At 46.4% G+C, this 11,455-nt stretch overlaps 1 pseudogene; it reads right to left on the reverse strand.

Annotated features, from left to right (window-relative positions):
• The window catches only part of LOC111953373 (ATP-binding cassette sub-family C member 4-like), a 46,336-nt pseudogene that overhangs the window by 18,625 nt on the left and 16,256 nt on the right, over positions 1-11,455 (reverse strand).

Raw genomic sequence — 11,455 nt, forward strand, 5'->3', positions numbered from 1 at the left:
TGGGAGAAGACGGGACTCCGAGCTGCAGAACACAGGAAATTCATCAACACACACACGCCTGCAGACACAAAAGGAAATCATACACATTAATAGAGCAAATGTACAATTATCATTTGTCCCTTGCCTCCCCTCACTGTCCCAGTCAGTCCTGTCACTCACTGGTGGACTCCAGGCGTTTGACGTCCCGTGKCGTCTGCAGAAAGTAGCGTCTCAGGAACAGGAATATGATGAGTAGAGGAACCACAGGAATGAGGATCCAGGGCATGACTGAGGCTGCCACCACCACTACGCCGATATTCTGCAGGATCGACTGTGGCAAGATTGGATACGCCCAGGAGACATGAAGAGAAGAAAAGATTTAGATACTGGATTGGGAAATCTATATCCGCCTGCCAAAATAAATAGATGTTCCCCTCTAGGGCTATAAACTAGGGCTATAAACTCACTTACCTGACTGAAGTCAACAAAGGTATTAGGTAACATGGAATCCAGCTGACTGATGTCCTTAGAGAACCTGTTGAGAATTCTTCCTGTGACAGAACAGYAGGAAGTAATCCACTGGGCAAATACTGGTAAAAATCAACATTGTTTCCCACGTCATTTCAACAAAAAAATTSAATGTGATGACTTTTACTCAACGTGGAAAACTGATTGGATTTGAAAAAAGTTATCACCTGCTAAGAATGCAATTTTTGGATGACTATTCCCTATTGAAATTTGGCATTTAGGTACCCTCTGTAAGGCCTGAGGTCACCATAAATCAGGTCTTAGTTACTGGTATCTGGGCACCTGAGACATAAAATTGACCATGGGTGTCCTAAGCCATTAAGACGTTTAAATTGTATAGTCTATTCAACCCCAAGGTCTCAGCCTTGATTTAATGCTTTGGCACCTGACACGGAAGGATTGAAAACAGCGCCGGGTAGGCAAGAGTATTAGTTCCGCCCTCTCCTCTGAAGGGGGAGAGCTTTGCTGCAAACTTCTTAGAGGAACATTTCTGTCTTTCCATGTGGCATATGTTCTGTCTATTTAACCTTTAATATAGAAGTTTCACCCTTGTTTGTGCATCAGTATTTTCTCTACAACTTTGAAACCAGTTTTCAAATTTTCCTTAACAAAAACGTAAGGGAATAAAAATATTATTTTTCCACCCCAACTTTTTAACCTATATTTATATTTTTTACTTTTGAATCACGTTAGTTTGACAACACCAAATGTATAATCCAAAACTAGATGTTGAAATGAAACGTCTTTCCCCTCTCACCTTGACCCCAACCAGTTTCAAAGCATTTTGAGTCGGACTCAATTCCAAGTCCTACAAGAAAAAGAACAACACAAATAAATTTATTTCACAGGGGGGTTTTCCCCAATTGGGGTTGGATGTCAAAGAAGCGTACAGGCGTCCGGAGATAAGGTTGACATGCGTTGGGTGCAGAGACTGGAGCAGCTTTCACCAGCACATTGGGAAACATCACCAGACTCCTGGCAAAGCCAAAGATGACTGAGGCCAGAGTCAAACCTGAACACAGAGGTGACTTGTCAGTCAGTACACGATTTTCCAAAGCTTCCTCCGAGGGAAGGGGACAACCTCATACTTACTTGGAAAATATTCCCATTTTTTGAAGGGAAARGTAAATATAGAGTATATGTAGGAATGCTCTTCCTCTGTATACCTGCATAAATACCSATGTAGAAACTGAGGTCCAATTCTTGAGTGATGTTGAGGCCATTTTGGACAATCACAGTGCTGTTAATATTGAGTTTCTCCTGCTCTCCTGCCCTGCCAATCAAACAGCATTGTTACTTGAATGTTCATAATGCTATGGTCCAACTGAACTGTGAAACAAATAATGTACTACTGTAACAATAGAGGCTTCTCACCAATAGGCCAGCCACCAATCCTGAAGAACATACGCTACCTGTGGGTGACAAATTACATTATAGTTGGTTCGATCATTGCAATGTCATTGGTTCCAARGCACTGATCTGTTCAGAGTTAAATTTTGCACACATCTATCAGAAGTCAAAATGCTTGTATTTACTGTAGATGCTATGAGGTAGAATGGTGACATATGACATATGGCTATTCACTGCCTGACATTTTGGATCCGTTAATACCTCCGCGATGAGACTGAGGAGGACTGTGCCCAGCATAACCAGGATGCTGGCTCCTGCGTTTAAGTACTTGAAGTATAGGCTGGCGCCGATGTTGCCCTCTGATCGGCTCTCCTCTGCTACTGTCTGGACAGGCTCCTCCTGGGAGGAGACATGGACAGATAATACCCTGTTAACTAAGGGACGAACAACCAGGCACACTTCAGAATGAAAATCTTCCTTGTGACTGTATCTAAGGGCTTGAAAGGAAGTGAGTGAGGTTTGGACCCACCGGAAGCTGTTCAGCGCCATCTTTAACAGAGTGCATGGAGGAGGTGTGGGAGACCAATGAATTCCGGGAGGAAATTGAGTTCTGGGAAAAGGCGTGTTTGACCACTGAGTGATTGTTGTTGGCTTGTGGCTCCTCCTCCTCGTCCCTCTTCAGCAGGGAGGTGAAGTCAACCCCAGAGTGCTGCAGCTCGGAGTATGTCCCCCTCGCTACCACGTGACCCTGAGACACACACACACATCACACCCTGCTCAACTTCTGGAGTCTGTATACATATGTAAAAGTATATGCCTTTGGGTGAACTATTCAGTTCATAAAGATTGACAGCAGACATCTGTTATGTGCTCAACAAAGTTAAAGGTAAGCAGAAATGCACCTGTGGTCATATGTAGGTTACAGAGCATGTGTAGAATGTTAAACCCTGCCAGGAACACACCTCCTTGAGGACGAGGATCTGGTCYGCTGCTTGGAGGTACTGCAACTGGTGGGTGACCAGGATGCGGGGCTTATTCTTCAGAATACCACAGATACACCTGGACACACAGACACATGGAGACAGACAGTTTAAGTGCAGTTTCAACCTGCTGGTGAAGGCCTAAGGCCTGTTCTAACGTCAGAGAATCCACATGACCCTGAACATCCTTTTACTTGTAAATGCTATACAAAAACCCATTCCTGCCCTAAAGAAGCAGCCAGTAAGTAGACCTAATCTGAGTCTGGGAAGAATGTAGTTCAGTTGTACTAGAGGGTAGTGGGTTTAGTTGAGCCAAAGGGTTAGTTGAGACACCCTTTTTTTTCTAGGAAACCATACGCAAAATGAATCATGTGACCAAATATATACAGTAGGAAGAGGTCATCATTTCATCGTTGCACCACACCTCCCCAAACCATCTTGCTGCTCAATGTGTAAATGTATGTTTCTGTAACTGTTGTGTTTTATGTTGTAAATTGGCCTGAAACCTTGTGAGCTGCTATTTTGTCTCTCTTTAAAAATAATTATTTATCTCAAATGGGACCAGTCTGGTAAAATAAAACTGTTTAGCTGAAACTGTGGTTCACTCACTGTTCAAACAGGTGTCTCCCGACCTCAGCATCCACAGCACTTAGAGGGTCGTCCAGCAGGTAGATATCAGCATCCTGGTACACAGCCCTGAGACACAACAAGGCTTTCAGATAGAGACTGGAGGATATTCTTCTATTCTATTCATTTCTACTCTGGTATGAAGTGGAGCTGTGGTCTTACCGGGCCAGGTTCACTCTAGCTTTCTGTCCCCCACTGAGGGTGGCTCCTCTGTCCCCTATCACTGTCAGGTCCCCGTCTGGCAGCAGCTCCATGTCCTGAACACAGAAGGGACAACAGCGACAACAGGGGTTAAAAGCCATTACAACCACTGCAAAGCTCCTCGAATAAATACCATGAGCGCTCCATTCAGTGTGTCTTACCCTCTTGAGGGCGCAGGCTCTCAGGACCTTCTCATACTTCTGAGGATGGAGTTCTTTGCCAAACAGGATGTTGCTGCGGATGGTTCCYGGGAACACCCAGGGCTGCTGGGAGGCATAGGTCAGCTGACCTTTGACCCTCAACACCCCCTTGTCATGAGGCAGCTCCCCCAGGATGGCGCTGAGCAGAGAGGACTGTGAGAGATGGGATGGTAAACATGTGCGCTGGCTGATGGCTTACTACATATTTTAACATACACTGCTCAAAAAAATAAAGGGAACACCAAAATAACACATCCTAGATCTGAATGAATGAAATATTCTTATTAAATACTTTTTTCTTTACATAGTTGAATGTGCTGACAACAAAATCACACAAAAATTATCAATGGAAATCAAATTTATCAACCCATGGAGGTCTGGATTTGGAGTCACACTCAAAATTAAAGTGGAAAACCACACTACAGGCTGATCCATCTTTGATGTAATGTCCTTAAAACAAGTCAAATCCGGAGGGATAGAGTTTGAAAAGTGCCTGGTTGGTAGTAGAGAGGCGTGAGGCGGAGGCTTTCAGGCCAGAACATTGAAGGGCATCACAAGACTCCTGCGCAAAAGAGGCAAAGATTGTGACTGGATGGTCCAGAGTGACCTTCCGGTCACCCCCCTCAAAACGGACAATCCGCCCCTTGGCAGAAAAAAAAAAAAAACCCCAACAAAGAAAAGGGGTGGGGGACTCTTGTCAGTCAGTACATCGTATTTTTCTAGACACAAGTCTTCTCCGAGGGAGCGGGCGACAACTCCTACCTTACTTGAGAAAATATTGGGCCCATTTTTTGTTAAGGGAAATGTAAATATCGAGTATATGTAGGAATGTCTCTCCACTCTGTATACTGCATCAATACCGAGGATGTCAAGGTGAATGACTTGAAGGTCCCTTTACTCTACTTGTTGTAAGTGATTGTTGAGAGACAAATATTGTTGTTGGACATCCACAAGTTGCCTCGATTAATGATTGAAGTTTTTCTCCTGCTCTCCTCACAAGGCATAGTCTCTTGCCTGCCCAATCAACGACAGCCCATTAGTGTCATATTGGGGAACACATGAAATGTTTCATTAATTGCTATTGGTTACCCTGCTCGGAACGTGAACTGAGTCGAAACAAATAATGTCCTTTGCATTTACTGGGCGGTAACAATGAGGCGCTCTAAATAGAGGTGGTTCAAGGCTATCCAGGCCACCAATCCTGAAGGAACATACGCTTACTCCCTTGGGTGGGCGCTGGACAAGATGTTTACATTATCACTTGTGCGACCGTAATGTTCGTATCAGACACCTTCTGAGTTAGATGCGTTCTGTGGACTGTTGGGTGTGGACGTCCAATCTGGGGAGGTATTGTCTCTAGCCTGCCGAATAATAAAATTTTGAAACGGCCATCCATGAATCTCAGAAATGATTCCAATGTTTGTATTTTTTAAGAACTTGAGGACGCATTGTTACTTAAATGAACGGTGGTACGAATGGTGACAAATAATGGGCTCGGGTATTCAGGGCACTGACCTGAGCCTTATTTTAATTGGAGTACCTTGTCTTAGATCTAGCATGGTCGGGCGCACTCTGTGATAATTGAGAGAGGAACTGGCCGGGCAATAAGCTAGCAGCTGTCAGTGCTTCCTTGTCGTTGGGATATACTTGAACAGCTGAGTATGGGTGAGTCGTTGGAGCATGCCGGCTGATCTGCTAGATGTTGTTCCTCATGATCGGTTGAACTGAACTCCATACAAGGCAGAGGAACATCATTCGACTTCAGAGAGACGAATGTATAAATGGGACCGTATTTATCCGCTAGGGCAGAGAGCGAGCACTCCCTGAAGGACTCGCACATCATCAAGAATGTCCAGGCTTTGTCTCGGATTTCCAACAATGGATGATAGATCAATTGGGACATGGCTCTTATGAACGAGCCCTCGCGGAGCAACAGAAAACAATCCACGTAGCGGGAGGCGAAGCTTAGTACTGTGGTGAATAACAGCATTAAAAATCCGTCAAACTAAATTGTGAACATGGGATAGGAAGTGGAGCAGGAGTATTGCGAACGGTGGTGTTTTTCTTTGAGCTCTCCTTATACCGCGTGGGTGGTATAAGAACACGCTCTTCTATGTCATTTGAATAACCGAGTGGGTCATTGCGCGTAGGTGTGGGTGACTAAACTCGAATCTGGGAGGGGTAAGTTTGTGACTGTCTTGTGGAGATGGGATGTGTACGTGTTTGACCGACTGAGATGTGATTTGTTTTTGGGTGCGAAAGCTCCAGCTTAAATTCAGAAGAGGCTCTTTGGCTCTGGCGGATCCTCCGCCAGCTGGCGTCACGGTTAGGCCCTTCAGAAGAACAGAGAATTGTCTAGAAGGTGAGAGGTCAGAGGCCACAGAGGTGACAGCTCGGAGTATGTCCTCGCTCTCGGACTAAACGCGCATCTAAGAATATCAAATAACAGTGACCCTCGTCTAGAGCACCACAACATCACAAACCACCCACCCACACACACCACCACGCGACGGGCACGCATTGCAGCAACGCAGCAACAAATAGAGAAGGCCATCAGAATTACAACATTTCTCTATACCCCATCTCTTTGAACCCTACACACCCCCCGGGCCTCTTTCAGGAATCTTTTGGTTTGGGGTGGATCATACTTGGGGCTTTTCTATTCTGCACAACCCACACAAAAGACATCAACACACTAAACACCCAAGACGACACTACCCCGTATGCAACGCTCTTAGCATGCAATGATTATAACTGGCGAGTGTTGTTTACCCGACTCACGCTAATATGTGAATTAACATGTATCCTAGACACATAAGGCGTTGTTGTCAGAAAACTATTCTATAGTGTGTATCCAAGAGAATAAAGATTGACATGCGCACAGTCCACTGACTGCTTTAAGTTTGGTTGTCGTCAAAGGGGCACCAAATCCTAAGGTTAAAGGTAGCACAGCTAAGAATGAAAACTGTCGGTCATATGATCACGGAGCATTAACGCAGATGCATCGTGTAGAATGTTAAATCCTAGTCCACCTGGCCGGAACACTGTCCGGGTGCTTCCGAGGACGAGAGAATTGATTGCGGGTCGGGGTGATCTGCTTGTGCTGGTACCCTTGGCAGTGCGTCGTAAACGCCTTTGCGATGTCTTAGTGCGCATTCATGTTGTCGGTGAAGAGGTTAGGTTCGGAAGCGGAGGCCTCTTGAAGTCTTTTGCGGAAGTGGTAGCAGGCACAGATTGGTACCTCACACCTCTTGTGTACACAATGGAAGATAGACTAGTCACTGAATTATAGGGCGAGACCTTGAGTTACAATGTTGTTGTTGAACATGTGTGTTGAGTTTGTTGAAATTGTTTTGAGTATGAGATGGTCTCTTGGAGCACTTTGTTCTCAAAGAAACCGGCAGACGCAGTACCACAGGCCAGTTCGACGGGCTTGCACCAAATGGATAGACATCCGTGGGAGTATTCTACCTTTTGCATTGTGATAATCGGGATAACTTAGTAGTGAGCATCCTTCTTAGAGATTTCAAGGACAGAGTATGGCTCTCACACCTCGCAAGATTAATAAGATACCATGATAGAGTATGCATGTACAAGTGTGAACGCAGGGGCTTGCCTACTTCCATAATCAAAGTGCGACTGTCAATTTGGATTTGAGAAATTGATATTTAGTACTCAAAGAGACCTGTGTACTGAGAGGGTTAGTTTGAGGTAGTTCATGAGTAATTGAGGGTCAAGCATAAGTGAAGGGGTATCAGCCCTTCGTAGTTAGTGTCTACTCCGACCTGTCCATTTTAGAGTGTAGTGGAAGAACCATTTAGCACCTCACTGCAAACGGTGTGTAATAAACGTGGTACAGAAGGTGGCATGCCCTGGTCCAGTGTTCAGTACAGCAATAGGCTTGATCCCACAGCAGGGTTGTGATCAAGGTTTGGCTGGATATCTCCTTTTGGGTGGATGGAAGTCGCACTAGTGGTATCTTGAGAACATCAATGATTAGACACATTGGGAGACTGATATACAGCTAAGGAAGTGGCTGAGAGGTGCATGAAAGACATCGTCCACTAGGCTGTCCGGCAGCTCTCTCCCTGACCAGCAAGTGACCTGAGATATCACATTCGGGGGTTGCTTAGCTCGCGCAGGGATCTGGGTACCTACTACTCAGTGATACCTGTTTCTGTATAGCGTTGTCAGTGGTTTCAGAGATTACTTGCTTTGTTGAAAATTGGCCTGGAGCACTCTTGTGGCACGCTCGCGTGCTAATGGGTGTGTTGGTGAATGCTCTTCGCTTCAAGCTACACTTTAAAGCTTTTATACAAAGACACCAGCTTGCGGTTTACCCAGTCCGCGCTGTGCATTATGAACAGTGCGTCTTTAGATCTTTGGAAAAACGTTGGTATCACTTCTCATCCTGTTCAACAGGTGTTCCTGCTGTACTTGGATTCCGACGAAAGTCTGAGGACTTTCTACACACACAGATCATTAGAGGGGATCCGTCAAGTCAATAATAGGGCCTGATTGCATGTGCAGATGATCTAGACCTAGCAGGCAATTGCATACACGGCGGGGCTAGCAGTCTCTACAAGAGTATAACACCCACAAGTGCTTTCAGATAGAAGGCTTGGGAAGTATTCTCTCTCTATTTCGCGATAAGTTTTCAGCGCAAGTGTGTTTCCTACTGAAGCCAGACGAGATGTTTAGTGAACGTAGGACCTGCCTCTAGTGGTCACTTTGACCTTTCTTAGGTGGGGGAGCATGGGGGTATACCATCGCACATAAGGCCAATTTCAAGGTGAGCCCCCTCGCTCGTTGATAAAGGGTGGCTCTCGCTCTTGGCTCTCGTATCATGTCGGTCAGGTAAATTTGGTAGTCTCATTCGACGTTCTCACTACTCGTGTGAGCGGTTCCATGCTCCTGGGAAACAGCAGAATGGGGCCGGGACAACAGGACAAGGGCCCGGGGTTCTAAACACCACGCACATCTGGCACGATACCACGAAACACATTTCCACCCAACGGGCTTTAAACCTTAGTCCCTTGGGGACCTAGTACGCTCCTGGAGTTGACCTGAGCAATGAGGAAAGACACATTCTCTCATCGAAAACATTTCTGCTCGACATCCAAAACTAAGGGCTCTAATCGCCCGGCTGCAAACTACGAAGACATGCAGGTATACTAAGGATATTTGCCTCTGTGCTGTTCTGTACACCCTCTTGCGATAGGCCGCCAAAGGTGCTCTCAGTGGAATCTTGTCTTCCATCTAGATTGACTGTACTGCAAGTTTGATATACAGGGAGTTGTTTTTTTGCGCCAGGAACAGCGGCGATGTTGCATGTTGCCGGTTTGATTCGAGTAGGAGTAATTTCAAGCGGGAAGAGGTGCAGACGCTCCAAGGGGGCTGCGGGGCAGGTCTATTTCAGTGTGTTCAGAGGCTGTACTCGTGGTCTCTTCAAGCACGATTTATTCTTTAAGCCATCAATTGCTCTGCAAGAGATCGCCGTCGCTTTGTCATGAGGCAGCTCCCCAGGATGGCGCTGAGCAGAGAGGACTGTGACGAGATGGGATGGTAAATATCTATCTGTTGGCCTGGCTGCTGGCTGGTACTGACCTATTTCCTTCACACACGCATATTCGGAGGGTGGAGCATGCCTGTCCACTACAGATAATGGTGAAACAGCTAAGCATTCAACATAAGCACACACCGTCTAGAGTCTGAGAGGGGTGACTGGATTCGTTCTATATTTGACAACTACCTCTTTTATGGCTGTATACACATAGTTTGAATTTGAGAGGCTGATCAACAATACTGAAAAGTCACCCTTGCATATAAGATTCTATGTGTGATGAATACAATGTATTATCTCAACGCTCAGTGGCGCGACGGTTTTGGGATTTTTCGTAGAGTGGACTGTCAGATGAATTGTTATGCATGGTGTGTTAATTCAAGCCACATCTCTCAGTGCGGGCTTTGATGTGGTTCTATCCGTTTCGAATGTACTGTCCTTAAAAAACAAGTCAAACCTGGGCTCAGTGAGTGTGTGTGTCTTCTCACGTGCCTGTATGACTCCCTACACACGCGCCTGGGATGGCTCCTGGTGAGGGTGCAGATGGTCTCCTGAGGGATCTCACTCCCAGACATTGTGACTAAAAGCATCCGCCAACTCCTTGCGACAGTCTTGTGGGCACCACTGTGCGTTGTGATGAGGAGCGGAGCGAAATGAGTCCAGAGATGTGACCTCACACTTGCGATCAGGTCTGGGAAACGTGCGCGGGCACAGCCTTCCATTAGCATCAATGAGCTGTCTCGTCTGCAGGAACTGCTGACACACTCCTTCCAGCCACATGGAGTGTCTTACGCATGTCTTGCATTGGAGGAACCCAGGGCTCAACTGGCACACTAGGCATATATGGTCTCTACAAGGGAGTGTCATGAGGATCGTCAATTCGTGTTACTAGTACAACGTTCAGACTAGTCAGAGCTCCATACTCTCTAGCGAGCCTAGCTATAGTGGCGCTGTGCGGCCCCAAGAAATCTGGCACCCACACCAGATGACCCTTCGCCCAACATCCCGGTCATGCTGGAGGATGTTGCACGGCAGCAGAACGTTTCCTGTCTCCAGGCGTCTTCCAGACTCTGTCATGCTCTGTCACGTGCTCAGTGTGAACCTGCTTTCATCTGTGAAGAGCACAGGGCGCCAGTGGCAAATTTGCCATCTTGTGTTTCTCTATGGAAATGCAACGTCACTGCACGGTGTTGGGCTGGTAAGCACAACCCCCACTTGGTGGACGTCGGGCCGGTCCGTACCATTCTCTATGACGTCTGTTTCTGACGCTGTGTTGAAGCAGCACTATTATGTCAGTTTGTGGCCTGGATTTGGTCCATGTTTTTGTCGCTAGGCGGCTCTTGCGCAGTGCTCGTTTCTGTCATCAAAGGCGGAGTGTGCGGTCCCTGCTGCTCTTGCGTTTGTTGCCGCTCCCCTACGAGGCTACTCCTCAGTCTGGTCTCCTGATGTATGGTTCATGTCTGCCTGTAGCGCCTCATAGCTCTCCCCCTGGACACCTACGCTGACAGACAGCCAGCAATTTACCGGTCTTCTGCACAAGCTCGCATTGATGTTGCTTCCATCCTGGAATGCTGCCTACTACCTCTGAAGGGCCATTGTGTGGGGGTTGTAGACTTCCGTTCTATGTAAGCCGACTAGAGTTGAAGAGCACCGCCAGCATTTCGGAACAAAGTGACGCAGACTTTCGCTTTCCTTCTTTCGCAATCAACATCAAGCCAGGAAGCATAGGAACTGAGATAGTGGTTGTGGCTCATCCACCTGCACGTTATGAAAACTCCTTTATTGGGGGTCTTGTGCGTAATTGGCCATATAATGTTTCACTGACTTGTCTCTTCCATTTGCACAATCAGGCATGGTGAAATTTATTGTCATCAGTGTTGCTTCCTAACGTGGACCGTTTGAGTTTCACAGAAGTGGTGATTGATTGGAGTTTACATTGTGTTGTTTTAAGTTTTCCCCTTAGATGTTTTTTTGAGCAGTCGTAGGATATACACAATCCCATTCAGACACACTACATGACAAGTATT

The sequence above is a fragment of the Salvelinus sp. IW2-2015 genome, linkage group LG27 (assembly GCF_002910315.2).
Source record: "Salvelinus sp. IW2-2015 linkage group LG27, ASM291031v2, whole genome shotgun sequence".
Lineage (NCBI taxonomy): Eukaryota > Metazoa > Chordata > Actinopteri > Salmoniformes > Salmonidae > Salvelinus > Salvelinus sp. IW2-2015.